The sequence below is a fragment of the Taudactylus pleione genome, unplaced genomic scaffold (assembly GCF_031769625.1).
Source record: "Taudactylus pleione unplaced genomic scaffold, aTauple2 ptg000612l, whole genome shotgun sequence".
Lineage (NCBI taxonomy): Eukaryota > Metazoa > Chordata > Amphibia > Anura > Myobatrachidae > Taudactylus > Taudactylus pleione.
Window position 1 is genome coordinate 1,894,356 of NW_028285014.1, and position 27,935 is coordinate 1,922,290.

The 27,935-nt window shown below is 33.4% G+C and overlaps 3 non-coding genes across 3 annotated transcripts; all 3 read left to right on the top strand.

The window, feature by feature from the left end:
* Positions 1–2,769: 2,769 nt before the first annotated feature.
* TRNAL-CAA (transfer RNA leucine (anticodon CAA)) lies at positions 2,770–2,878 on the top strand. The gene is made up of 2 exons: positions 2,770–2,807; positions 2,833–2,878. It is a non-coding gene; the product is annotated as a tRNA-Leu (tRNA).
* A 1,044-nt stretch (positions 2,879–3,922) lies between these two features.
* On the top strand, positions 3,923–4,031 carry TRNAL-CAA (transfer RNA leucine (anticodon CAA)). Its single transcript has 2 exons — positions 3,923–3,960; positions 3,986–4,031. It is a non-coding gene; the product is annotated as a tRNA-Leu (tRNA).
* Positions 4,032–9,687: 5,656 nt separating this feature from the next.
* On the top strand, positions 9,688–9,796 carry TRNAL-CAA (transfer RNA leucine (anticodon CAA)). The gene is made up of 2 exons: positions 9,688–9,725; positions 9,751–9,796. It is a non-coding gene; the product is annotated as a tRNA-Leu (tRNA).
* The last annotated feature ends 18,139 nt before the right edge of the window (positions 9,797–27,935 follow it).

The following is a 27,935-nucleotide window of genomic DNA, read 5'->3' on the forward strand; positions in this document are numbered from 1 at the left end:
TCTAAGTCTACCTCCCTCCAGTTTCAGTGCATGTCCTCGTGTTCTTGTACATCTCTTCCTTTGAAGAATAAGTATTGTTTGCACAACATTCTTTTAGTATTCAGTTATCTAAACATAAAACACAAGAATAATTGGCATCGAAAGTATTTTAAGGCTCTTAGACTTTACATATAACGTGATATACAATTTACTTCTAAGACAAACTAATCTGTTCTGCTAGGATGAAGACCTTAGTAAAGGGTGGCAACAGTAATTTTGAAGGATAACACTTTAGCTTGAGCCATTTTTCCTAAATAATGTTATTTAAGAAACAGCTTTTAGAGGAAATGCATTAATCTAAGATCTTGATTTAATGACCCCTTTTTCAACAAGGCCAAATTATTTGTCAAAATCACAATCAAAAATATAAATAGTAAAATGATAAACCCTAACAGGAAGCAGGTTTGGACTTACTGATGTGCTTGTCAGGATGGCCGAGTGGTCCAAGACACCAGACTCAAGATTCTACTCTTCCAGTTAATGGGAATTCTGGTCTCTGTAAAGAGGCATAGGTTCAAATCCCACTTCTGACAATATATTTTTGCTCTTTGGTTATGTTTTACACTCAAAATGACTGACATTGAGAAGTATGCTCAGGACATCCACAGTCTTTCAATCTTTCCTCTCCCAGACATTGATATCTTGATCCCATTTATTTCTAAGCAATATGAAGCACAATGATTGAATGAATTAAAGGGCATAGAAACTTTTAAAGACCTAAGAATTGATCGATTTTCCCACTTGCATTCCAATCAAGATCAAATTACATTAGACTTAAATTAATTAAATTATTCTTAAATGATAAAGACACTATGATTAGTTTTAAAATTCTAAAGTTCAGTTCATGTAGAAATTGGCGGTTGAAATAATGTTTTACATAGAAACAGAATTTGATGGCAGATAAGAACCACTTGGCCCACGTAGTCTGCTACTTTTCATGTATCCTTTAGGCAACTTCAACCCTATTTGCTCCTTACATTTCTTTTAAGGATATTCTTATGCCTATCCCAAGCGTATTTAAATTGTTTCACCATTTAGCTTCAACAACATCGGATGGGAGGCTTTTCTATTTATCAATTACCCTTTCTGTGAAGTAATTTTTCTTCAAATTTCCTCTAAGTCTACCTCCCTTCAGTTTCAGTGCATGTCCTCATGTTCTTGTACATCTCTTCCTTTGAAGAATAAATATTGTTTGCACAACATTCTTTTAGTATTCAGTAATCTAAACATAAAACACAAGAATAATTGGCATCGAAAGTATTTTAAGGCTCTTAGACTTTACATATAACATGATATACAATTTTCTCCTAAGACAAACTAATCTGTTCTGCTAGGCTGAAGACCTTAGTAAAGGGTGGCAACAGTAATTTTGAAGGATAACACTTTAGCTTGAGCCATTTTTCCTAAATAATGTTATTTAAGAAACAGCTTTTAGAGGAAATGCATAAATCTAAGATCTTGATTTAATGACCCCTTTTACAACAAGTCCAAATTATTTGTCAAAATCACAATCAAAAATATAAATAGTAAAATGATAAACCCTAACAGGAAGCAGGTTCGGATATACTGATGTGCTTGTCAGGATGGCCGAGTGGTCTAAGGCGCCAGACTCAAGATTCTACTCTTCCAGTTAATGGGAATTCTTCTCTCTGTAAAGAGGCGTGGGTTCAAATCCCACTTCTGACAATATTTCCTTACTCTTTGGTTATGTTTTACACTCAAAATGACCGACATTGAGAAGCATGCTCAGGACATCCACAGTCTTTCAATCTTTCCTCTACCAGACATTGATATCTTGATCCCATTTATTTCTCAGCAATATGAAGCACAATGATTGAATGAATTAAAGGGCATAGAAACTTTTAAAGACCTAAGAATTGATCAATTTTCCCATCTGCATTCCAATCAAGATCAAATTACATTAGAGTTAAATTAATTACATTATTCTTAAATGATAAAGACACTATGATTAGTTTTAAAATTCTAAAGTTCAGTTCATGTAGAAATTGGCGGTTGAAATAATGTTTTACATAGAAACAGAATTTGATGGCAGATAAGAACCACTTGGCCCACGTAGTCTGCTACTTTTCATGTATCCTTTAGGCAACTTCAACCGTATTTGCTCCTTACATTTCTTTTAAGGATATTCTTATGCCTATCCCAAGCGTATTTAAATTGTTTCACCATTTAGCTTCAACAACATCGGATGGGAGGCTTTTCTATTTATCAATTACCCTTTCTGTGAAGTAATTTTTCTTCAAATTTCCTCTAAGTCTACCTCCCTTCAGTTTCAGTGCATGTCCTCATGTTCTTGTACATCTCTTCCTTTGAAGAATAAATATTGTTTGCACAACATTCTTTTAGTATTCAGTAATCTAAACATAAAACACAAGAATAATTGGCATCGAAAGTATTTTAAGGCTCTTAGACTTTACATATAACATGATATACAATTTTCTCCTAAGACAAACTAATCTGTTCTGCTAGGCTGAAGACCTTAGTAAAGGGTGGCAACAGTAATTTTGAAGGATAACACTTTAGCTTGAGCCATTTTTCCTAAATAATGTTATTTAAGAAACAGCTTTTAGAGGAAATGCATAAATCTAAGATCTTGATTTAATGACCCCTTTTTCAACAAGTCCAAATTATTTGTCAAAATCACAATCAAAAATATAAATAGTAAAATGATAAACCCTAACAGGAAGCAGGTTCGGATATACTGATGTGCTTGTCAGGATGGCCGAGTGGTCTAAGGCACCAGACTCAAGATTCTACTCTTCCAGTTAATGGGAATTCTTGTCTCTGTAAAGAGGCGTGGGTTCAAATCCCACTTCTGACAATATTTCCTTACTCTTTGGTTATGTTTTACACTCAAAATGACCGACATTGAGAAGCATGCTCAGGACATCCACAGTCTTTCAATCTTTCCTCTACCAGACATTGATATCTTGATCCCATTTATTTCTCAGCAATATGAAGCACAATGATTGAATGAATTAAAGGGCATAGAAACTTTTAAAGACCTAAGAATTGATCAACTTTCCCATCTGCATTCCAATCAAGATCAAATTACATTAGAGTTAAATTAATTACATTATTCTTAAATGATAAAGACACTATGATTAGTTTTAAAATTCTAAAGTTCAGTTCATGTAGAAATTGGCGGTTGAAATAATGTTTTACATAGAAACAGAATTTGATGGCAGATAAGAACCACTTGGCCCACGTAGTCTGCTACTTTTCATGTATCCTTTAGGCAACTTCAACCCTATTTGCTCCTTACATTTCTTTTAAGGATATTCTTATGCCTATCCCAAGCGTATTTAAATTGTTTCACCATTTAGCTTCAACAACATCGGATGGGAGGCTTTTCTATTTATCAATTACCCTTTCTGTGAAGTAATTTTTCTTCAAATTTCCTCTAAGTCTACCTCCCTTCAGTTTCAGTGCATGTCCTCATGTTCTTGTACATCTCTTCCTTTGAAGAATAAATATTGTTTGCACAACATTCTTTTAGTATTCAGTAATCTAAACATAAAACACAAGAATAATTGGCATCGAAAGTATTTTAAGGCTCTTAGACTTTACATATAACATGATATACAATTTTCTCCTAAGACAAACTAATCTGTTCTGCTAGGCTGAAGACCTTAGTAAAGGGTGGCAACAGTAATTTTGAAGGATAACACTTTAGCTTGAGCCATTTTTCCTAAATAATGTTATTTAAGAAACAGCTTTTAGAGGAAATGCATAAATCTAAGATCTTGATTTAATGACCCCTTTTTCAACAAGTCCAAATTATTTGTCAAAATCACAATCAAAAATATAAATAGTAAAATGATAAACCCTAACAGGAAGCAGGTTCGGATATACTGATGTGCTTGTCAGGATGGCCGAGTGGTCTAAGGCGCCAGACTCAAGATTCTACTCTTCAAGTTAATGGGAATTCTGGTCTCTGTAAAGAGGCGTGGGTTCAAATCCCACTTCTGACAATATTTTCTTACTCTTTGGTTATGTTTTACACTCAAAATGACCGACATTGAGAAGTATGCTCAGGACATCCACAGTCTTTCAATCTGTCCTCTCCCAGACATTGATATCTTGATCCCATTTATTTCTCAGCAATATGAAGCACAATGATTGAATGAATTAAAGGGCATAGAAACTTTTAAAGACCTAAGAATTGATCGATTTTCCCACTTGCATTCCAATCAAGATCAAATTACATTAGAGTTAAATTAATTAAATTATTCTTAAATGATAAAGACACTATGATTAGTTTTAAAATTCTAAAGTTCAGTTCATATAGAAATTGGCTATTGAAATAATGTATTACATAGAAACAGAATTTGATGGCAGATAAGAATCACTTGGCCCATGTAGTCTGCTCCTTTTCATGTATCCTTTAGGCAACTTCAACCATATTTGCTCCTTACATTTCTCTTAAGGATATTCTTATGCCTATCCAAAGCATGTTTAAATTGTTTCACCGTTTAGCTTCAACAACATAGGATGGGAGGCTTTTCTATTTATCAACTACCCTTTCTGTGAAGTAATTTTTCTTCAAATTTCCTCTAAGTCTACCTCCCTCCAGTTTCAGTGCATGTCCTCGTGTTATTGTACATCTCTTCCTTTGAAGAATAAGTATTGTTTGCACAACATTCTTTTAGTATTCAGTTATCTAAACATAAAACACAAGAATAATTGGCATCAAAAGTATTTTAAGACTCTTAGACTTTACATATAACGTGATATACAATTTACTTCTAAGACAAACTAATCTGTTCTGCTAGGATGAAGACCTTAGTAAAGGGTGGCAACAGTAATTTTGAAGGATAACACTTTAGCTTGAGCCATTTTTCCTAAATAATGTTATTTAAGAAACAGCTTTTAAAGGAAATGCATTAATCTAAGATCTTGATTTAATGACCCCTTTTTCAACAACGCCAAATTATTTGTCAAAATCACAATCAAAAATATAAATAGTAAAATGATAAACCCTAACAGGAAGCAGGTTTGGACATACTGATGTGCTTGTCAGGATCGCCGAGTGGTCTAGGACACCAGACTCAAGATTCTACTCTTCCAGTTAATGGGAATTCTGGTTTCTGTAAAGAGGCTTAGGTTCAAATCCCACTTCTGACAATATATTTTTGCTCTTTGGTTATGTTTTATACTCAAAATGACTGACATTGAGAAGTATGCTCAGGACATCCACAGTCTTTCAATCTTTCCTCTCCCAGACATTGATATCTTGATCCCATTTATTTCTAAGCAATATGAAGCACAATGATTGAATGAATTAAAGGGCATAGAAACTTTTAAAGACCTAAGAATTGATCGATTTTCCCATCTACATTCCAATCAAGATCAAATTACATTAGAGTTAAATTAATTAAATTATTCTTAAATCATAAAGACACTATGATTAGTTTTAAAATTCTAAAGTTCAGTTCATGTAGAAATTGGCTATTGAAATAATGTATTACATAGAAACAGAATTTGATGGCAGATAAGAACCACTTGGCCCATGTAGTCTGCTCCTTTTCATGTATCCTTTAGGCAACTTCATCCCTTTTTGCTCCTTACATTTCTCTTAAGGATATTCTTATGCCTATCCCAAGCGTGTTTAAATTGTTTCACCGTTTAGCTTCAAAAACATTGGATGGGAGGCTTTTCTATTTATCAACTGCCCTTTCTGTGAAGTAATTTTTCATCAAATTTCCTCTAAGTCTACCTCCCTCCAGTTTCAGTGCATGTCCTCGTGTTCTTGTACATCTCTTCCTTTGAAGAATAAGTATTGTTTGCACAACATTCTTTTAGTATTCAGTAATCTAAACATAAAACACAAGAATAATTGGCATTGAAAGTATTTTAAGGCTCTTAGACTTTACATATAACGTGATATACAATTTACTTCTAAGACAAACTAATCTGTTCTGCTAGGATGAAGACCTTAGTAAAGGGTGGCAACAGTAATTTTGAAGGATAACACTTTAGCTTGAGCCATTTTTCCTAAATAATGTTATTTAAGAAACAGCTTTTAGAGGAAATGCATTAATCTAAGATCTTGATTTAATGACCCCATTTTCAACAAGGCCAAATTATTTGTCAAAATCACAATCAAAAATATAAATAGTAAAATGATAAACCCTAACAGGAAGCAGGTTTGGACATACTGATGTGCATGTCAGGATGGCCGAGCGGTCTAAAGCGCCAGACTCAAGATTCTACTCTTCCAGTTAATGGGAATTCTGGTCTCTGTAAAGAGGCGTGGGTTCAAATCCAACTTCTGACAATATTTTCTTGCTCTTTGGTTATGTTTTACACTCAAAATGACTGACATTGAGAAGTATGCTCAGGACATCCACAGTCTTTCAATCTTTCCTCTCCCAGACATTGATATCTTGATCCCATTTATTTCTAAGCAATATGAAGCACAATGATTGAATGAATTAAAGGGCATAGAAACTTTTAAAGACCTAAGAATTGATCGATTTTCCCATCTACATTCCAATCAAGATCAAATTACATTAGACTTAAATTAATTAAATTATTCTTAAATGATAAAGACACTATGATTAGTTTTAAAATTCTAAAGTTCAGTTCATATAGAAATTGGCTATTGAAATAATGTATTACATAGAAACAGAATTTGATGGCAGATAAGAATCACTTGGCCCATGTAGTCTGCTCCTTTTCATGTATCCTTTAGGCAACTTCAACCATATTTGCTCCTTACATTTCTCTTAAGGATATTCTTATGCCTATCCAAAGCATGTTTAAATTGTTTCACCGTTTAGCTTCAACAACATAGGATGGGAGGCTTTTCTATTTATCAACTACCCTTTCTGTGAAGTAATTTTTCTTCAAATTTCCTCTAAGTCTACCTCCCTCCAGTTTCAGTGCATGTCCTCGTGTTATTGTACATCTCTTCCTTTGAAGAATAAGTATTGTTTGCACAACATTCTTTTAGTATTCAGTTATCTAAACATAAAACACAAGAATAATTGGCATCAAAAGTATTTTAAGACTCTTAGACTTTACATATAACGTGATATACAATTTACTTCTAAGACAAACTAATCTGTTCTGCTAGGATGAAGACCTTAGTAAAGGGTGGCAACAGTAATTTTGAAGGATAACACTTTAGCTTGAGCCATTTTTCCTAAATAATGTTATTTAAGAAACAGCTTTTAGAGGAAATGCATTAATCTAAGATCTTGATTTAATGACCCCTTTTTCAACAACGCCAAATTATTTGTCAAAATCACAATCAAAAATATAAATAGTAAAATGATAAACCCTAACAGGAAGCAGGTTTGGACATACTGATGTGCTTGTCAGGATCGCCGAGTGGTCTAGGACACCAGACTCAAGATTCTACTCTTCCAGTTAATGGGAATTCTGGTTTCTGTAAAGAGGCTTAGGTTCAAATCCCACTTCTGACAATATATTTTTGCTCTTTGGTTATGTTTTATACTCAAAATGACTGACATTGAGAAGTATGCTCAGGACATCCACAGTCTTTCAATCTTTCCTCTCCCAGACATTGATATCTTGATCCCATTTATTTCTAAGCAATATGAAGCACAATGATTGAATGAATTAAAGGGCATAGAAACTTTTAAAGACCTAAGAATTGATCGATTTTCCCATCTACATTCCAATCAAGATCAAATTACATTAGAGTTAAATTAATTAAATTATTCTTAAATCATAAAGACACTATGATTAGTTTTAAAATTCTAAAGTTCAGTTCATGTAGAAATTGGCTATTGAAATAATGTATTACATAGAAACAGAATTTGATGGCAGATAAGAACCACTTGGCCCATGTAGTCTGCTCCTTTTCATGTATCCTTTAGGCAACTTCATCCCTTTTTGCTCCTTACATTTCTCTTAAGGATATTCTTATGCCTATCCCAAGCGTGTTTAAATTGTTTCACCGTTTAGCTTCAAAAACATTGGATGGGAGGCTTTTCTATTTATCAACTGCCCTTTCTGTGAAGTAATTTTTCATCAAATTTCCTCTAAGTCTACCTCCCTCCAGTTTCAGTGCATGTCCTCGTGTTCTTGTACATCTCTTCCTTTGAAGAATAAGTATTGTTTGCACAACATTCTTTTAGTATTCAGTAATCTAAACATAAAACACAAGAATAATTGGCATTGAAAGTATTTTAAGGCTCTTAGACTTTACATATAACGTGATATACAATTTACTTCTAAGACAAACTAATCTGTTCTGCTAGGATGAAGACCTTAGTAAAGGGTGGCAACAGTAATTTTGAAGGATAACACTTTAGCTTGAGCCATTTTTCCTAAATAATGTTATTTAAGAAACAGCTTTTAGAGGAAATGCATTAATCTAAGATCTTGATTTAATGACCCCATTTTCAACAAGGCCAAATTATTTGTCAAAATCACAATCAAAAATATAAATAGTAAAATGATAAACCCTAACAGGAAGCAGGTTTGGACATACTGATGTGCATGTCAGGATGGCCGAGCGGTCTAAAGCGCCAGACTCAAGATTCTACTCTTCCAGTTAATGGGAATTCTGGTCTCTGTAAAGAGGCGTGGGTTCAAATCCAACTTCTGACAATATTTTCTTGCTCTTTGGTTATGTTTTACACTCAAAATGACTGACATTGAGAAGTATGCTCAGGACATCCACAGTCTTTCAATCTTTCCTCTCCCAGACATTGATATCTTGATCCCATTTATTTCTAAGCAATATGAAGCACAATGATTGAATGAATTAAAGGGCATAGAAACTTTTAAAGACCTAAGAATTGATCGATTTTCCCATCTACATTCCAATCAAGATCAAATTACATTAGACTTAAATTAATTAAATTATTCTTAAATGATAAAGACACTATGATTAGTTTTAAAATTCTAAAGTTCAGTTCATGTAGAAATTGGCGGTTGAAATAATGTTTTACATAGAAACAGAATTTGATGGCAGATAAGAACCACTTGGCCCACGTAGTCTGCTACTTTTCATGTATCCTTTAGGCAACTTCAACCCTATTTGCTCCTTACATTTCTTTTAAGGATATTCTTATGCCTATCCCAAGCGTATTTAAATTGTTTCACCATTTAGCTTCAACAACATCGGATGGGAGGCTTTTCTATTTATCAATTACCCTTTCTGTGAAGTAATTTTTCTTCAAATTTCCTCTAAGTCTACCTCCCTTCAGTTTCAGTGCATGTCCTCATGTTCTTGTACATCTCTTCCTTTGAAGAATAAATATTGTTTGCACAACATTCTTTTAGTATTCAGTAATCTAAACATAAAACACAAGAATAATTGGCATCGAAAGTATTTTAAGGCTCTTAGACTTTACATATAACATGATATACAATTTTCTCCTAAGACAAACTAATCTGTTCTGCTAGGATGAAGACCTTAGTAAAGGGTGGCAACAGTAATTTTGAAGGATAACACTTTAGCTTGAGCCATTTTTCCTAAATAATGTTATTTAAGAAACAGCTTTTAGAGGAAATGCATAAATCTAAGATCTTGATTTAATGACCCCTTTTTCAACAAGTCCAAATTATTTGTCAAAATCACAATCAAAAATATAAATAGTAAAATGATAAACCCTAACAGGAAGCAGGTTCGGATATACTGATGTGCTTGTCAGGATGGCCGAGTGGTCTAAGGCGCCAGACTCAAGATTCTACTCTTCCAGTTAATGGGAATTCTGGTCTCTGTAAAGAGGCGTGGGTTCAAATCCCACTTCTGACAATATTTTCTTACTCTTTGGTTATGTTTTACACTCAAAATGACCGACATTGAGAAGTATGCTCAGGACATCCACAGTCTTTCAATCTTTCCTCTCCCAGACTTTGATATCTTGATCCCATTTATTTCTCAGCAATATGAAGCACAATGATTGAATGAATTAAAGGGCATAGAAACTTTTAAAGACCTAAGAATTGATCGATTTTCCCATCTGCATTCCAATCAAGATCAAATTACATTAGAGTTAAGTTAATTAAATTATTCTTAAATGATAAAGACACTATGATTAGTTTTAAAATTCTAAAGTTCAGTTCATATAGAAATTGGCTATTGAAATAATGTATTACATAGAAACAGAATTTGATGGCAGATAAGAACCACTTGGCCCATGAAGTCTGCTCCTTTTCATGTATCCTTTAGGCAACTTCAACCATATTTGCTCCTTACATTTCTCTTAAGGATATTCTTATACCTATCCAAAGCATGTTTAAATTGTTTCACCGTTTAGCTTCAACAACATTGGATGGGAGGCTTTTCTATTTATCAACTACCCTTTCTGTGAAGTAATTTTTCTTCAAATTTCCTCTAAGTCTACCTCCCTCCAGTTTCAGTGCATGTCCTCGTGTTCTTGTACATCTCTTCCTTTGAAGAATAAGTATTGTTTGCACAACATTCTTTTAGTATTCAGTAATCTAAACATAAAACACAAGAATAATTGGCATCGAAAGTATTTTAAGGCTCTTAGACTTTACATATAACATGATATACAATTTACTTCTAAGACAAACTAATCTGTTCTGCTAGGATGAAGACCTTAGTAAAGGGTGGCAACAGTAATTTTGAAGGATAACACTTTAGCTTGAGCCATTTTTTATAAATAATGTTATTTTAGAAACAGCTTTTAGAGGAAATGCATTAATCTAAGATCTTGATTTAATGACCCCTTTTTCAACAAGGCCAAATTATTTGTCAAAATCACAATCAAAAATATAAATAGTAAAATGATAAACCCTAACAGGAAGCAGGTTTGGATATACTGATGTGCTTGTCAGGATGGCCGAGTGGTCTAAGACACCAGACTCAAGATTCTACTCTTCCAGTTAATGGGAACTCTGGTCTCTGTAAAGAGGCGTAGGTTCAAATCCCATTTCTGACAATATATTTTTGCTCTTTGGTTATGTTTTACACTCAGAATGACCGACATTGAGAAGTATGCTCAGGACATCCACAGTCTTTCAATCTTTCCTCTCCCAGACATTGATATCTTGATCCCATTTATTTCTAAGCAATATGAAGCACAATGATTGAATGAATTAAAGGGCATAGAAACTTTTAAAGACCTAAGAATTGATCGATTTTCCCATCTACATTCCAATCAAGATTAAATTACATTAGAGTTAAATTAATTAAATTATTCTTAAATGATAAAGACACTATGATTAGTTTTAAAATTCTAAAGATCAGTACATGTAGAAATTGGCTACTGAAATAATGTATTACATAGAAACAGAATTTGATGGCAGATAAGAAACACTTGGCCCATGTAGTCTGCTCCTTTTCATGTATCCTTTAGCCAACTTCAACCCTATTTGCTCCTTACATTTCTCTTAAGGATATTCTTATGCCTATCCAAAGCGTGTTTAAATTGTTTCACCGTTTAGCTTCAACAACATCGGATGGGAGGCTTTTCTATTTATCAACTACCCTTTCTGTGAAGTAATTTTTCATCAAATTTCCTCTAAGTCTACCTCCCTCCAGTTTCAGTGCATGTCCTCGTGTTCTTGTACATCTCTTCCTTTGAAGAATAAGTATTGTTTGCACAACATTCTTTTAGTATTCAGTAATCTAAACATAAAACACAAGAATAATTGGCATTGAAAGTATTTTAAGGCTCTTAGACTTTACATATAACGTGATATACAATTTACTTCTATGACAAACTAATCTGTTCTGCTAGGATGAAGACCTTAGTAAAGGGTGGCAACAGTAATTTTGAAGGATAACACTTTAGCTTGAGCCATTTTTCCTAATTAATGTTATTTTAGAAACAGCTTTTAGAGGAAATGCATTAATCTAAGATCTTGATTTAATGACCCCTTTTTCAACAAGTCCAAATTATTTGTCAAAATCACAATCAAAAATATAAATAGTAAAATGATAAACCCTAACAGGAAGCAGGTTTGGACATACTGATGTGCTTGTCAGGTTGGCCGAGCGGTCTAAGACACCAGACTCAAGATTTTACTCTTCCAGTTAATGGGAATTCTGGTCTCTGTAAAGAGGCGTAGGTTCAAATCCCACTTCTGACAATATATTTTTGCTCTTTGGTTATGTTTTACACTCAAAATGACTGACATTGAGAAGTATGCTCAGGACATCCACAGTCTTTCAATCTTTCCTCTCCCAGACATTGATATCTTGATCCCATTTATTTCTAAGCAATATGAAGCACAATGATTGAATGAATTAAAGGGCATAGAAACTTTTAAAGACCTAAGAATTGATCGTTTTTCCCATCTACATTCCAATCAAGATCAAATTACATTAGACTTAAATTAATTACATTATTCTTAAATGATAAAGACACTATGATTAGTTTTAAAATTCTAAAGTTCAGTTCATGTAGAAATTGGCGGTTGAAATAATGTTTTACATAGAAACAGAATTTGATGGCAGATAAGAACCACTTGGCCCATGTAGTCTGCTACTTTTCATTTATCCTTTAGGCATCTTCAACCCTATATGCTCCTTACATTTCTTTTAAGGATATTCTTATGCCTATCCCAAGCGTTTTTAAATTGTTTCACCATTTAGCTTCAACAACATCGGATGGGAGGCTTTTCTATTTATCAATTACCCTTTCTGTGAAGTAATTTTTCTTCAAATTTCCTCTAAGTCTACCTCCCTTCAGTTTCAGTGCATGTCCTCATGTTCTTGTACATCTCTTCCTTTGAAGAATAAATATTGTTTGCACAACATTCTTTTAGTATTCAGTAATCTAAACATAAAACACAAGAATAATTGGCATCGAAAGTTTTTTAAGGCTCTTAGACTTTACATATAACATGATATACAATTTTCTCCTAAGACAAACTAATCTGTTCTGCTAGGATGAAGACCTTAGTAAAGGGTGGCAACAGTAATTTTGAAGGATAACACTTTAGCTTGAGCCATTTTTCCTAAATAATGTTATTTAAGAAACAGCTTTTAGAGGAAATGCATAAATCTAAGATCTTGATTTAATGACCCCTTTTTCAACAAGTCCAAATTATTTGTCAAAATCACAATCAAAAATATAAATAGTAAAATGATAAACCCTAACAGGAAGCAGGTTCGGATATACTGATGTGCTTGTCAGGATGGCCGAGTGGTCTAAGGCGCCAGACTCAAGATTCTACTCTTCCAGTTAATGGTCTCTGTAAAGAGGTGTGGGTTCTAATCCCACTTCTGACAATATTTTCTTACTCTTTGGTTATGTTTTACACTCAAAATGACCGACATTGAGAAGTATGCTCAGGACATCCACAGTCTTTCAATCTTTCCTCTCACAGACATTGATATCTTGATCCCATTTATTTCTCAGCAATATGAAGCACAATGATTGAATGAATTAAAGGGCATAGAAACTTTTAAAGACCTAAGAATTGATCGATTTTCCCATCTGCATTCCAATCAAGATCAAATTACATTAGAGTTAAATTAATTAAATTATTCTTTAATGATAAAGACACTATGATTAGTTTTAAAATTCTAAAGTTCAGTTCATATAGAAATTGGCTATTGAAATAATGTATTACATAGAAACAGAATTTGATGGCAGATAAGAACCACTTGGCCCATGTAGTCTGCTCCTTTTCATGTATCCTTTAGGCAACTTCAACCATATTTGCTCCTTACATTTCTCTTAAGGATATTCTTATGCCTATCCAAAGCATGTTTAAATTGTTTCACCGTTTAGCTTCAACAACATAGGATGGGAGGCTTTTCTATTTATCAACTACCCTTTCTGTGAAGTAATTTTTCTTCAAATTTCCTCTAAGTCTACCTCCCTCCAGTTTCAGTGCATGTCCTCGTGTTCTTGTACATCTCTTCCTTTGAAGAATAAGTATTGTTTGCACAACATTCTTTTAGTATTCAGTTATCTAAACATAAAACACAAGAATAATTGGCATTGAAAGTATTTTAAGGCTCTTAGACTTTACATATAACGTGATATACAATTTACTTCTAAGACAAACTAATCTGTTCTGCTAGGATGAAGACCTTAGTAAAGGGTGGCAACAGTAATTTTGAAGGATAACACTTTAGCTTGAGCCATTTTTCCTAAATAATGTTATTTAAGAAACAGCTTTTAGAGGAAATGCATTAATCTAAGATCTTGATTTAATGACCCCTTTTTCAACAAGGCCAAATTATTTGTCAAAATCACAATCAAAAATATAAATAGTAAAATGATAAACCCTAACAGGAAGCAGGTTTGGACATACTGATGTGCTTGTCAGGATCGCCGAGTGGTCTAGGACACCAGACTCAAGATTCTACTCTTCCAGTTAATGGGAATTCTGGTCTCTGTAAAGAGGCGTAGGTTCAAATCCCACTTCTGACAATATATTTTTGCTCTTTGGTTATGTTTTATACTCAAAATGACTGACATTGAGAAGTATGCTCAGGACATCCACAGTCTTTCAATCTTTCCTCTCCCAGACATTGATATCTTGATCCCATTTATTTCTAATCAATATGAAGCACAATGATTGAATGAATTAAAGGGCATAGAAACTTTTAAAGACCTAAGAATTGATCGATTTTCCCATCTACATTCCAATCAAGATCAAATTACATTAGAGTTAAATTAATTAAATTATTCTTAAATGATAAAGACACTATGATTAGTTTTAAAATTCTAAAGTTCAGTTCATGTAGAAATTGGCTATTGAAATAATGTATTACATAGAAACAGAATTTGATGGCAGATAAGAACCACTTGGCCCATGTAGTCTGCTCCTTTTCATGTATCCTTTAGGCAACTTCAACCCTATTTGCTCCTTACATTTCTCTTAAGGATATTCTTATGCCTATCCCAAGCGTGTTTAAATTGTTTCACCGTTTAGCTTCAAAAACATTGGATGGGAGGCTTTTCTATTTATCAACTACCCTTTCTGTGAAGTAATTTTTCATCAAATTTCCTCTAAGTCTACCTCCCTCCTGTTTCAGTGCATGTCCTCGTGTTCTTGTACATCTCTTCCTTTGAAGAATAAGTATTGTTTGCACAACATTCTTTTAGTATTCAGTAATCTAAACATAAAACACAAGAATAATTGGCATTGAAAGTATTTTAAGGCTCTTAGACTTTACATATAACGTGATATACAATTTACTTCTAAGACAAACTAATCTGTTCTGCTAGGATGAAGACCTTAGTAAAGGGTGGCAACAGTAATTTTGAAGGATAACACTTTAGCTTGAGCCATTTTTCCTAAATAATGTTATTTAAGAAACAGCTTTTAGAGGAAATGCATAAATCTAAGATCTTGATTTAATGACCCCTTTTTCAACAAGTCCAAATTATTTGTCAAAATCACAATCAAAAATATAAATAGTAAAATGATAAACCCTAACAGGAAGCAGGTTCGGATATACTGATGTGCTTGTCAGGATGGCCGAGTGGTCTAAGGCGCCAGACTCAAGATTCTACTCTTCCAGTTAATGGTCTCTGTAAAGAGGTGTGGGTTCTAATCCCACTTCTGACAATATTTTCTTACTCTTTGGTTATGTTTTACACTCAAAATGACCGACATTGAGAAGTATGCTCAGGACATCCACAGTCTTTCAATCTTTCCTCTCACAGACATTGATATCTTGATCCCATTTATTTCTCAGCAATATGAAGCACAATGATTGAATGAATTAAAGGGCATATAAACTTTTAAAGACCTAAGAATTGATCGATTTTCCCATCTGCATTCCAATCAAGATCAAATTACATTAGAGTTAAATTAATTAAATTATTCTTAAATGATAAAGACACTATGATTAGTTTTAAAATTCTAAAGTTCAGTTCATATAGAAATTGGCTATTGAAATAATGTATTACATAGAAACAGAATTTGATGGCAGATAAGAACCACTTGGCCCATGTAGTCTGCTCCTTTTCATGTATCCTTTAGGCAACTTCAACCATATTTGCTCCTTACATTTCTCTTAAGGATATTCTTATGCCTATCCAAAGCATGTTTAAATTGTTTCACCGTTTAGCTTCAACAACATAGGATGGGAGGCTTTTCTATTTATCAACTACCCTTTCTGTGAAGTAATTTTTCTTCAAATTTCCTCTAAGTCTACCTCCCTCCAGTTTCAGTGCATGTCCTCGTGTTATTGTACATCTCTTCCTTTGAAGAATAAGTATTGTTTGCACAACATTCTTTTAGTATTCAGTTATCTAAACATAAAACACAAGAATAATTGGCATCGAAAGTATTTTAAGGCTCTTAGACTTTACATATAACGTGATATACAATTTACTTCTAAGACAAACTAATCTGTTCTGCTAGGATGAAGACCTTAGTAAAGGGTGGCAACAGTAATTTTGAAGGATAACACTTTAGCTTGAGCCATTTTTCCTAAATAATGTTATTTAAGAAACAGCTTTTAGAGGAAATGCATTAATCTAAGATCTTGATTTAATGACCCCTTTTTCAACAAGGCCAAATTATTTGTCAAAATCACAATCAAAAATATAAATAGTAAAATGATAAACCCTAACAGGAAGCAGGTTTGGACATACTGATGTGCTTGTCAGGATCGCCGAGTGGTCTAGGACACCAGACTCAAGATTCTACTCTTCCAGTTAATGGGAATTCTGGTCTCTGTAAAGAGGCGTAGGTTCAAATCCCACTTCTGACAATATATTTTTGCTCTTTGGTTATGTTTTATACTCAAAATGACTGACATTGAGAAGTATGCTCAGGACATCCACAGTCTTTCAATCTTTCCTCTCCCAGACATTGATATCTTGATCCCATTTATTTCTAATCAATATGAAGCACAATGATTGAATGAATTAAAGGGCATAGAAACTTTTAAAGACCTAAGAATTGATCGATTTTCCCATCTACATTCCAATCAAGATCAAATTACATTAGAGTTAAATTAATTAAATTATTCTTAAATGATAAAGACACTATGATTAGTTTTAAAATTCTAAAGTTCAGTTCATGTAGAAATTGGCTATTGAAATAATGTATTACATAGAAACAGAATTTGATGGCAGATAAGAACCACTTGGCCCATGTAGTCTGCTCCTTTTCATGTATCCTTTAGGCAACTTCAACCCTATTTGCTCCTTACATTTCTCTTAAGGATATTCTTATGCCTATCCCAAGCGTGTTTAAATTGTTTCACCGTTTAGCTTCAAAAACATTGGATGGGAGGCTTTTCTATTTATCAACTACCCTTTCTGTGAAGTAATTTTTCATCAAATTTCCTCTAAGTCTACCTCCCTCCAGTTTCAGTGCATGTCCTCGTGTTCTTGTACATCTCTTCCTTTGAAGAATAAGTATTGTTTGCACAACATTCTTTTAGTATTCAGTAATCTAAACATAAAACACAAGAATAATTGGCATTGAAAGTATTTTAAGGCTCTTAGACTTTACATATAACGTGATATACAATTTACTTCTAAGACAAACTAATCTGTTCTGCTAGGATGAAGACCTTAGTAAAGGGTGGCAACAGTAATTTTGAAGGATAACACTTTAGCTTGAGCCATTTTTCCTAAATAATGTTATTTAAGAAACAGCTTTTAGAGGAAATGCATTAATCTAAGATCTTGATTTAATGACCCCATTTTCAACAAGGCCAAATTATTTGTCAAAATCACAATCAAAAATATAAATAGTAAAATGATAAACCCTAACAGGAAGCAGGTTTGGACATACTGATGTGCATGTCAGGATGGCCGAGCGGTCTAAAGCGCCAGACTCAAGATTCTACTCTTCCAGTTAATGGGAATTCTGGTCTCTGTAAAGAGGCGTGGGTTCAAATCCAACTTCTGACAATATTTTCTTGCTCTTTGGTTATGTTTTACACTCAAAATGACTGACATTGAGAAGTATGCTCAGGACATCCACAGTCTTTCAATCTTTCCTCTCCCAGACATTGATATCTTGATCCCATTTATTTCTAAGCAATATGAAGCACAATGATTGAATGAATTAAAGGGCATAGAAACTTTTAAAGACCTAAGAATTGATCGATTTTCCCATCTACATTCCAATCAAGATCAAATTACATTAGACTTAAATTAATTAAATTATTCTTAAATGATAAAGACACTATGATTAGTTTTAAAATTCTAAAGTTCAGTTCATGTAGAAATTGGCGGTTGAAATAATGTTTTACATAGAAACAGAATTTGATGGCAGATAAGAACCACTTGGCCCACGTAGTCTGCTACTTTTCATGTATCCTTTAGGCAACTTCAACCCTATTTGCTCCTTACATTTCTTTTAAGGATATTCTTATGCCTATCCCAAGCGTATTTAAATTGTTTCACCATTTAGCTTCAACAACATCGGATGGGAGGCTTTTCTATTTATCAATTACCCTTTCTGTGAAGTAATTTTTCTTCAAATTTCCTCTAAGTCTACCTCCCTTCAGTTTAAGTGCATGTCCTCATGTTCTTGTACATCTCTTCCTTTGAAGAATAAATATTGTTTGCACAACATTCTTTTAGTATTCAGTAATCTAAACATAAAACACAAGAATAATTTTCATCGAAAGTATTTTAAGGCTCTTAGACTTTACATATAACATGATATACAATTTTCTCCTAAGACAAACTAATCTGTTCTGCTAGGATGAAGACCTTAGTAAAGGGTGGCAACAGTAATTTTGAAGGATAACACTTTAGCTTGAGCCATTTTTCCTAAATAATGTTATTTAAGAAACAGCTTTTAGAGGAAATGCATAAATCTAAGATCTTGATTTAATGACCCCTTTTTCAACAAGTCCAAATTATTTGTCAAAATCACAATCAAAAATATAAATAGTAAAATGATAAACCCTAACAGGAAGCAATTTCGGATATACTGATGTGCTTGTCAGGATGGCCGAGTGGTCTAAGGCGCCAGACTCAAGATTCTACTCTTCCAGTTAATGGTCTCTGTAAAGAGGTGTGGGTTCAAATCCCACTTCTGACAATATTTTCTTACTCTTTGGTTATGTTTTACACTCAAAATGACCGACATTGAGAAGTATGCTCAGGACATCCACAGTCTTTCAATCTTTCCTCTCACAGACATTGATATCTTGATCCCATTTATTTCTCAGCAATATGAAGCACAATGATTGAATGAATTAATTGGCATAGAAACTTTTAAAGACCTAAGAATTGATCGATTTTCCCATCTGCATTCCAATCAAGATCAAATTACATTAGAGTTAAATTAATTAAATTATTCTTAAATGATAAAGACACTATGATTAGTTTTAAAATTCTAAAGTTCAGTTCATATAGAAATTGGCTATTGAAATAATGTATTACATAGAAACAGAATTTGATGGCAGATAAGAACCACTTGGCCCATGTAGTCTGCTCCTTTTCATGTGTCCTTTAGGCAACTTCAACCATATTTGCTCCTTACATTTCTCTTAAGGATATTCTTATGCCTATCCAAAGCATGTTTAAATTGTTTCACCGTTTAGCTTCAACAACATAGGATGGGAGGCTTTTCTATTTATCAACTACCCTTTCTGTGAAGTAATTTTTCTTCAAATTTCCTCTAAGTCTACCTCCCTCCAGTTTCAGTGCATGTCCTCGTGTTATTGTACATCTCTTCCTTTGAAGAATAAGTATTGTTTGCACAACATTCTTTTAGTATTCAGTTATCTAAACATAAAACACAAGAATAATTGGCATCGAAAGTATTTTAAGGCTCTTAGACTTTACATATAACGTGATATACAATTTACTTCTAAGACAAACTAATCTGTTCTGCTAGGATGAAGACCTTAGTAAAGGGTGGCAACAGTAATTTTGAAGGATAACACTTTAGCTTGAGCCATTTTTCCTAAATAATGTTATTTAAGAAACAGCTTTTAGAGGAAATGCATTAATCTAAGATCTTGATTTAATGACCCCTTTTTCAACAAGGCCAAATTATTTGTCAAAATCACAATCAAAAATATAAATAGTAAAATGATAAACCCTAACAGGAAGCAGGTTTGGACATACTGATGTGCTTGTCAGGATCACCGAGTGGTCTAGGACACCAGACTCAAGATTCTACTCTTCCAGTTAATGGGAATTCTGGTCTCTGTAAAGAGGCGTAGGTTCAAATCCCACTTCTGACAATATATTTTTGCTCTTTGGTTATGTTTTATACTCAAAATGACTGACATTGAGAAGTATGCTCAGGACATCCACAGTCTTTCAATCTTTCCTCTCCCAGACATTGATATCTTGATCCCATTTATTTCTAATCAATATGAAGCACAATGATTGAATGAATTAAAGGGCATAGAAACTTTTAAAGACCTAAGAATTGATCGATTTTCCCATCTACATTCCAATCAAGATCAAATTACATTAGAGTTAAATTAATTAAATTATTCTTAAATGATAAAGACACTATGATTAGTTTTAAAATTCTAAAGTTCAGTTCATGTAGAAATTGGCTATTGAAATAATGTATTACATAGAAACAGAATTTGATGGCAGATAAGAACCACTTGGCCCATGTAGTCTGCTCCTTTTCATGTATCCTTTAGGCAACTTCAACCCTATTTGCTCCTTACATTTCTCTTAAGGATATTCTTATGCCTATCCCAAGCGTGTTTAAATTGTTTCACCGTTTAGCTTCAAAAACATTGGATGGGAGGCTTTTCTATTTATCAACTACCCTTTCTGTGAAGTAATTTTTCATCAAATTTCCTCTAAGTCTACCTCCCTCCAGTTTCAGTGCATGTCCTCGTGTTCTTGTACATCTCTTCCTTTGAAGAATAAGTATTGTTTGCACAACATTCTTTTAGTATTCAGTAATCTAAACATAAAACACAAGAATAATTGGCATTGAAAGTATTTTAAGGCTCTTAGACTTTACATATAACGTGATATACAATTTACTTCTAAGACAAACTAATCTGTTCTGCTAGGATGAAGACCTTAGTAAAGGGTGGCAACAGTAATTTTGAAGGATAACACTTTAGCTTGAGCCATTTTTCCTAAATAATGTTATTTAAGAAACAGCTTTTAGAGGAAATGCATTAATCTAAGATCTTGATTTAATGACCCCATTTTCAACAAGGCCAAATTATTTGTCAAAATCACAATCAAAAATATAAATAGTAAAATGATAAACCCTAACAGGAAGCAGGTTTGGACATACTGATGTGCATGTCAGGATGGCCGAGCGGTCTAAAGCGCCAGACTCAAGATTCTACTCTTCCAGTTAATGGGAATTCTGGTCTCTGTAAAGAGGCGTGGGTTCAAATCCAACTTCTGACAATATTTTCTTGCTCTTTGGTTATGTTTTACACTCAAAATGACTGACATTGAGAAGTATGCTCAGGACATCCACAGTCTTTCAATCTTTCCTCTCCCAGACATTGATATCTTGATCCCATTTATTTCTAAGCAATATGAAGCACAATGATTGAATGAATTAAAGGGCATAGAAACTTTTAAAGACCTAAGAATTGATCGATTTTCCCATCTACATTCCAATCAAGATCAAATTACATTAGACTTAAATTAATTAAATTATTCTTAAATGATAAAGACACTATGATTAGTTTTAAAATTCTAAAGTTCAGTTCATGTAGAAATTGGCGGTTGAAATAATGTTTTACATAGAAACAGAATTTGATGGCAGATAAGAACCACTTGGCCCACGTAGTCTGCTACTTTTCATGTATCCTTTAGGCAACTTCAACCCTATTTGCTCCTTACATTTCTTTTAAGGATATTCTTATGCCTATCCCAAGCGTATTTAAATTGTTTCACCATTTAGCTTCAACAACATCGGATGGGAGGCTTTTCTATTTATCAATTACCCTTTCTGTGAAGTAATTTTTCTTCAAATTTCCTCTAAGTCTACCTCCCTTCAGTTTAAGTGCATGTCCTCATGTTCTTGTACATCTCTTCCTTTGAAGAATAAATATTTTTTGCACAACATTCTTTTAGTATTCAGTAATCTAAACATAAAACACAAGAATAATTTTCATCGAAAATATTTTAAGGCTCTTAGACTTTACATATAACATGATATACAATTTTCTCCTAAGACAAACTAATCTGTTCTGCTAGGATGAAGACCTTAGTAAAGGGTGGCAACAGTAATTTTGAAGGATAACACTTTAGCTTGAGCCATTTTTCCTAAATAATGTTATTTAAGAAACAGCTTTTAGAGGAAATGCATAAATCTAAGATCTTGATTTAATGACCCCTTTTTCAACAAGTCCAAATTATTTGTCAAAATCACAATCAAAAATATAAATAGTAAAATGATAAACCCTAACAGGAAGCAATTTCGGATATACTGATGTGCTTGTCAGGATGGCCGAGTGGTCTAAGGCGCCAGACTCAAGATTCTACTCTTCCAGTTAATGGTCTCTGTAAAGAGGTGTGGGTTCAAATCCCACTTCTGACAATATTTTCTTACTCTTTGGTTATGTTTTACACTCAAAATGACCGACATTGAGAAGTATGCTCAGGACATCCACAGTCTTTCAATCTTTCCTCTCACAGACATTGATATCTTGATCCCATTTATTTCTCAGCAATATGAAGCACAATGATTGAATGAATTAATTGGCATAGAAACTTTTAAAGACCTAAGAATTGATCGATTTTCCCATCTGCATTCCAATCAAGATCAAATTACATTAGAGTTAAATTAATTAAATTATTCTTAAATGATAAAGACACTATGATTAGTTTTAAAATTCTAAAGTTCAGTTCATATAGAAATTGGCTATTGAAATAATGTATTACATAGAAACAGAATTTGATGGCAGATAAGAACCACTTGGCCCATGTAGTCTGCTCCTTTTCATGTGTCCTTTAGGCAACTTCAACCATATTTGCTCCTTACATTTCTCTTAAGGATATTCTTATGCCTATCCAAAGCATGTTTAAATTGTTTCACCGTTTAGCTTCAACAACATAGGATGGGAGGCTTTTCTATTTATCAACTACCCTTTCTGTGAAGTAATTTTTCTTCAAATTTCCTCTAAGTCTACCTCCCTCCAGTTTCAGTGCATGTCCTCGTGTTATTGTACATCTCTTCCTTTGAAGAATAAGTATTGTTTGCACAACATTCTTTTAGTATTCAGTTATCTAAACATAAAACACAAGAATAATTGGCATCGAAAGTATTTTAAGGCTCTTAGACTTTACATATAACGTGATATACAATTTACTTCTAAGACAAACTAATCTGTTCTGCTAGGATGAAGACCTTAGTAAAGGGTGGCAACAGTAATTTTGAAGGATAACACTTTAGCTTGAGCCATTTTTCCTAAATAATGTTATTTAAGAAACAGCTTTTAGAGGAAATGCATTAATCTAAGATCTTGATTTAATGACCCCTTTTTCAACAAGGCCAAATTATTTGTCAAAATCACAATCAAAAATATAAATAGTAAAATGATAAACCCTAACAGGAAGCAGGTTTGGACATACTGATGTGCTTGTCAGGATCACCGAGTGGTCTAGGACACCAGACTCAAGATTCTACTCTTCCAGTTAATGGGAATTCTGGTCTCTGTAAAGAGGCGTAGGTTCAAATCCCACTTCTGACAATATATTTTTGCTCTTTGGTTATGTTTTATACTCAAAATGACTGACATTGAGAAGTATGCTCAGGACATCCACAGTCTTTCAATCTTTCCTCTCCCAGACATTGATATCTTGATCCCATTTATTTCTAATCAATATGAAGCACAATGATTGAATGAATTAAAGGGCATAGAAACTTTTAAAGACCTAAGAATTGATCGATTTTCCCATCTACATTCCAATCAAGATCAAATTACATTAGAGTTAAATTAATTAAATTATTCTTAAATGATAAAGACACTATGATTAGTTTTAAAATTCTAAAGTTCAGTTCATGTAGAAATTGGCTATTGAAATAATGTATTACATAGAAACAGAATTTGATGGCAGATAAGAACCACTTGGCCCATGTAGTCTGCTCCTTTTCATGTATCCTTTAGGCAACTTCAACCCTATTTGCTCCTTACATTTCTCTTAAGGATATTCTTATGCCTATCCCAAGCGTGTTTAAATTGTTTCACCGTTTAGCTTCAAAAACATTGGATGGGAGGCTTTTCTATTTATCAACTACCCTTTCTGTGAAGTAATTTTTCATCAAATTTCCTCTAAGTCTACCTCCCTCCAGTTTCAGTGCATGTCCTCGTGTTCTTGTACATCTCTTCCTTTGAAGAATAAGTATTGTTTGCACAACATTCTTTTAGTATTCAGTAATCTAAACATAAAACACAAGAATAATTGGCATTGAAAGTATTTTAAGGCTCTTAGACTTTACATATAACGTGATATACAATTTACTTCTAAGACAAACTAATCTGTTCTGCTAGGATGAAGACCTTAGTAAAGGGTGGCAACAGTAATTTTGAAGGATAACACTTTAGCTTGAGCCATTTTTCCTAAATAATGTTATTTAAGAAACAGCTTTTAGAGGAAATGCATTAATCTAAGATCTTGATTTAATGACCCCATTTTCAACAAGGCCAAATTATTTGTCAAAATCACAATCAAAAATATAAATAGTAAAATGATAAACCCTAACAGGAAGCATGTTTGGACATACTGATGTGCATGTCAGGATGGCCGAGCGGTCTAAAGCGCCAGACTCAAGATTCTACTCTTCCAGTTAATGGGAATTCTGGTCTCTGTAAAGAGGCGTGGGTTCAAATCCAACTTCTGACAATATTTTCTTGCTCTTTGGTTATGTTTTACACTCAAAATGACTGACATTGAGAAGTATGCTCAGGACATCCACAGTCTTTCAATCTTTCCTCTCCCAGACATTGATATCTTGATCCCATTTATTTCTAAGCAATATGAAGCACAATGATTGAATGAATTAAAGGGCATAGAAACTTTTAAAGACCTAAGAATTGATCGATTTTCCCATCTACATTCCAATCAAGATCAAATTACATTAGACTTAAATTAATTAAATTATTCTTAAATGATAAAGACACTATGATTAGTTTTAAAATTCTAAAGTTCAGTTCATGTAGAAATTGGCGGTTGAAATAATGTTTTACATAGAAACAGAATTTGATGGCAGATAAGAACCACTTGGCCCACGTAGTCTGCTACTTTTCATGTATCCTTTAGGCAACTTCAACCCTATTTGCTCCTTACATTTCTTTTAAGGATATTCTTATGCCTATCCCAAGCGTATTTAAATTGTTTCACCATTTAGCTTCAACAACATCGGATGGGAGGCTTTTCTATTTATCAATTACCCTTTCTGTGAAGTAATTTTTCTTCAAATTTCCTCTAAGTCTACCTCCCTTCAGTTTAAGTGCATGTCCTCATGTTCTTGTACATCTCTTCCTTTGAAGAATAAATATTGTTTGCACAACATTCTTTTAGTATTCAGTAATCTAAACATAAAACACAAGAATAATTTTCATCGAAAGTATTTTAAGGCTCTTAGACTTTACATATAACATGATATACAATTTTCTCCTAAGACAAACTAATCTGTTCTGCTAGGATGAAGACCTTAGTAAAGGGTGGCAACAGTAATTTTGAAGGATAACACTTTAGCTTGAGCCATTTTTCCTAAATAATGTTATTTAAGAAACAGCTTTTAGAGGAAATGCATAAATCTAAGATCTTGATTTAATGACCCCTTTTTCAACAAGTCCAAATTATTTGTCAAAATCACAATCAAAAATATAAATAGTAAAATGATAAACCCTAACAGGAAGCAATTTCGGATATACTGATGTGCTTGTCAGGATGGCCGAGTGGTCTAAGGCGCCAGACTCAAGATTCTACTCTTCCAGTTAATGGTCTCTGTAAAGAGGTGTGGGTTCAAATCCCACTTCTGACAATATTTTCTTACTCTTTGGTTATGTTTTACACTCAAAATGACCGACATTGAGAAGTATGCTCAGGACATCCACAGTCTTTCAATCTTTCCTCTCACAGACATTGATATCTTGATCCCATTTATTTCTCAGCAATATGAAGCACAATGATTGAATGAATTAATTGGCATAGAAACTTTTAAAGACCTAAGAATTGATCGATTTTCCCATCTGCATTCCAATCAAGATCAAATTACATTAGAGTTAAATTAATTAAATTATTCTTAAATGATAAAGACACTATGATTAGTTTTAAAATTCTAAAGTTCAGTTCATATAGAAATTGGCTATTGAAATAATGTATTACATAGAAACAGAATTTGATGGCAGATAAGAACCACTTGGCCCATGTAGTCTGCTCCTTTTCATGTGTCCTTTAGGCAACTTCAACCATATTTGCTCCTTACATTTCTCTTAAGGATATTCTTATGCCTATCCAAAGCATGTTTAAATTGTTTCACCATTTAGCTTCAACAACATAGGATGGGAGGCTTTTCTATTTATCAACTACCCTTTCTGTGAAGTAATTTTTCTTCAAATTTCCTCTAAGTCTACCTCCCTCCAGTTTCAGTGCATGTCCTCGTGTTATTGTACATCTCTTCCTTTGAAGAATAAGTATTGTTTGCACAACATTCTTTTAGTATTCAGTTATCTAAACATAAAACACAAGAATAATTGGCATCGAAAGTATTTTAAGGCTCTTAGACTTTACATATAACGTGATATACAATTTACTTCTAAGACAAACTAATCTGTTCTGCTAGGATGAAGACCTTAGTAAAGGGTGGCAACAGTAATTTTGAAGGATAACACTTTAGCTTGAGCCATTTTTCCTAAATAATGTTATTTAAGAAACAGCTTTTAGAGGAAATGCATTAATCTAAGATCTTGATTTAATGACCCCTTTTTCAACAAGGCCAAATTATTTGTCAAAATCACAATCAAAAATATAAATAGTAAAATGATAAACCCTAACAGGAAGCAGGTTTGGACATACTGATGTGCTTGTCAGGATCACCGAGTGGTCTAGGACACCAGACTCAAGATTCTACTCTTCCAGTTAATGGGAATTCTGGTCTCTGTAAAGAGGCGTAGGTTCAAATCCCACTTCTGACAATATATTTTTGCTCTTTGGTTATGTTTTATACTCAAAATGACTGACATTGAGAAGTATGCTCAGGACATCCACAGTCTTTCAATCTTTCCTCTCCCAGACATTGATATCTTGATCCCATTTATTTCTAATCAATATGAAGCACAATGATTGAATGAATTAAAGGGCATAGAAACTTTTAAAGACCTAAGAATTGATCGATTTTCCCATCTACATTCCAATCAAGATCAAATTACATTAGAGTTAAATTAATTAAATTATTCTTAAATGATAAAGACACTATGATTAGTTTTAAAATTCTAAAGTTCAGTTCATGTAGAAATTGGCTATTGAAATAATGTATTACATAGAAACAGAATTTGATGGCAGATAAGAACCACTTGGCCCATGTAGTCTGCTCCTTTTCATGTATCCTTTAGGCAACTTCAACCCTATTTGCTCCTTACATTTCTCTTAAGGATATTCTTATGCCTATCCCAAGCGTGTTTAAATTGTTTCACCGTTTAGCTTCAAAAACATTGGATGGGAGGCTTTTCTATTTATCAACTACCCTTTCTGTGAAGTAATTTTTCATCAAATTTCCTCTAAGTCTACCTCCCTCCAGTTTCAGTGCATGTCCTCGTGTTCTTGTACATCTCTTCCTTTGAAGAATAAGTATTGTTTGCACAACATTCTTTTAGTATTCAGTAATCTAAACATAAAACACAAGAATAATTGGCATTGAAAGTATTTTAAGGCTCTTAGACTTTACATATAACGTGATATACAATTTACTTCTAAGACAAACTAATCTGTTCTGCTAGGATGAAGACCTTAGTAAAGGGTGGCAACAGTAATTTTGAAGGATAACACTTTAGCTTGAGCCATTTTTCCTAAATAATGTTATTTAAG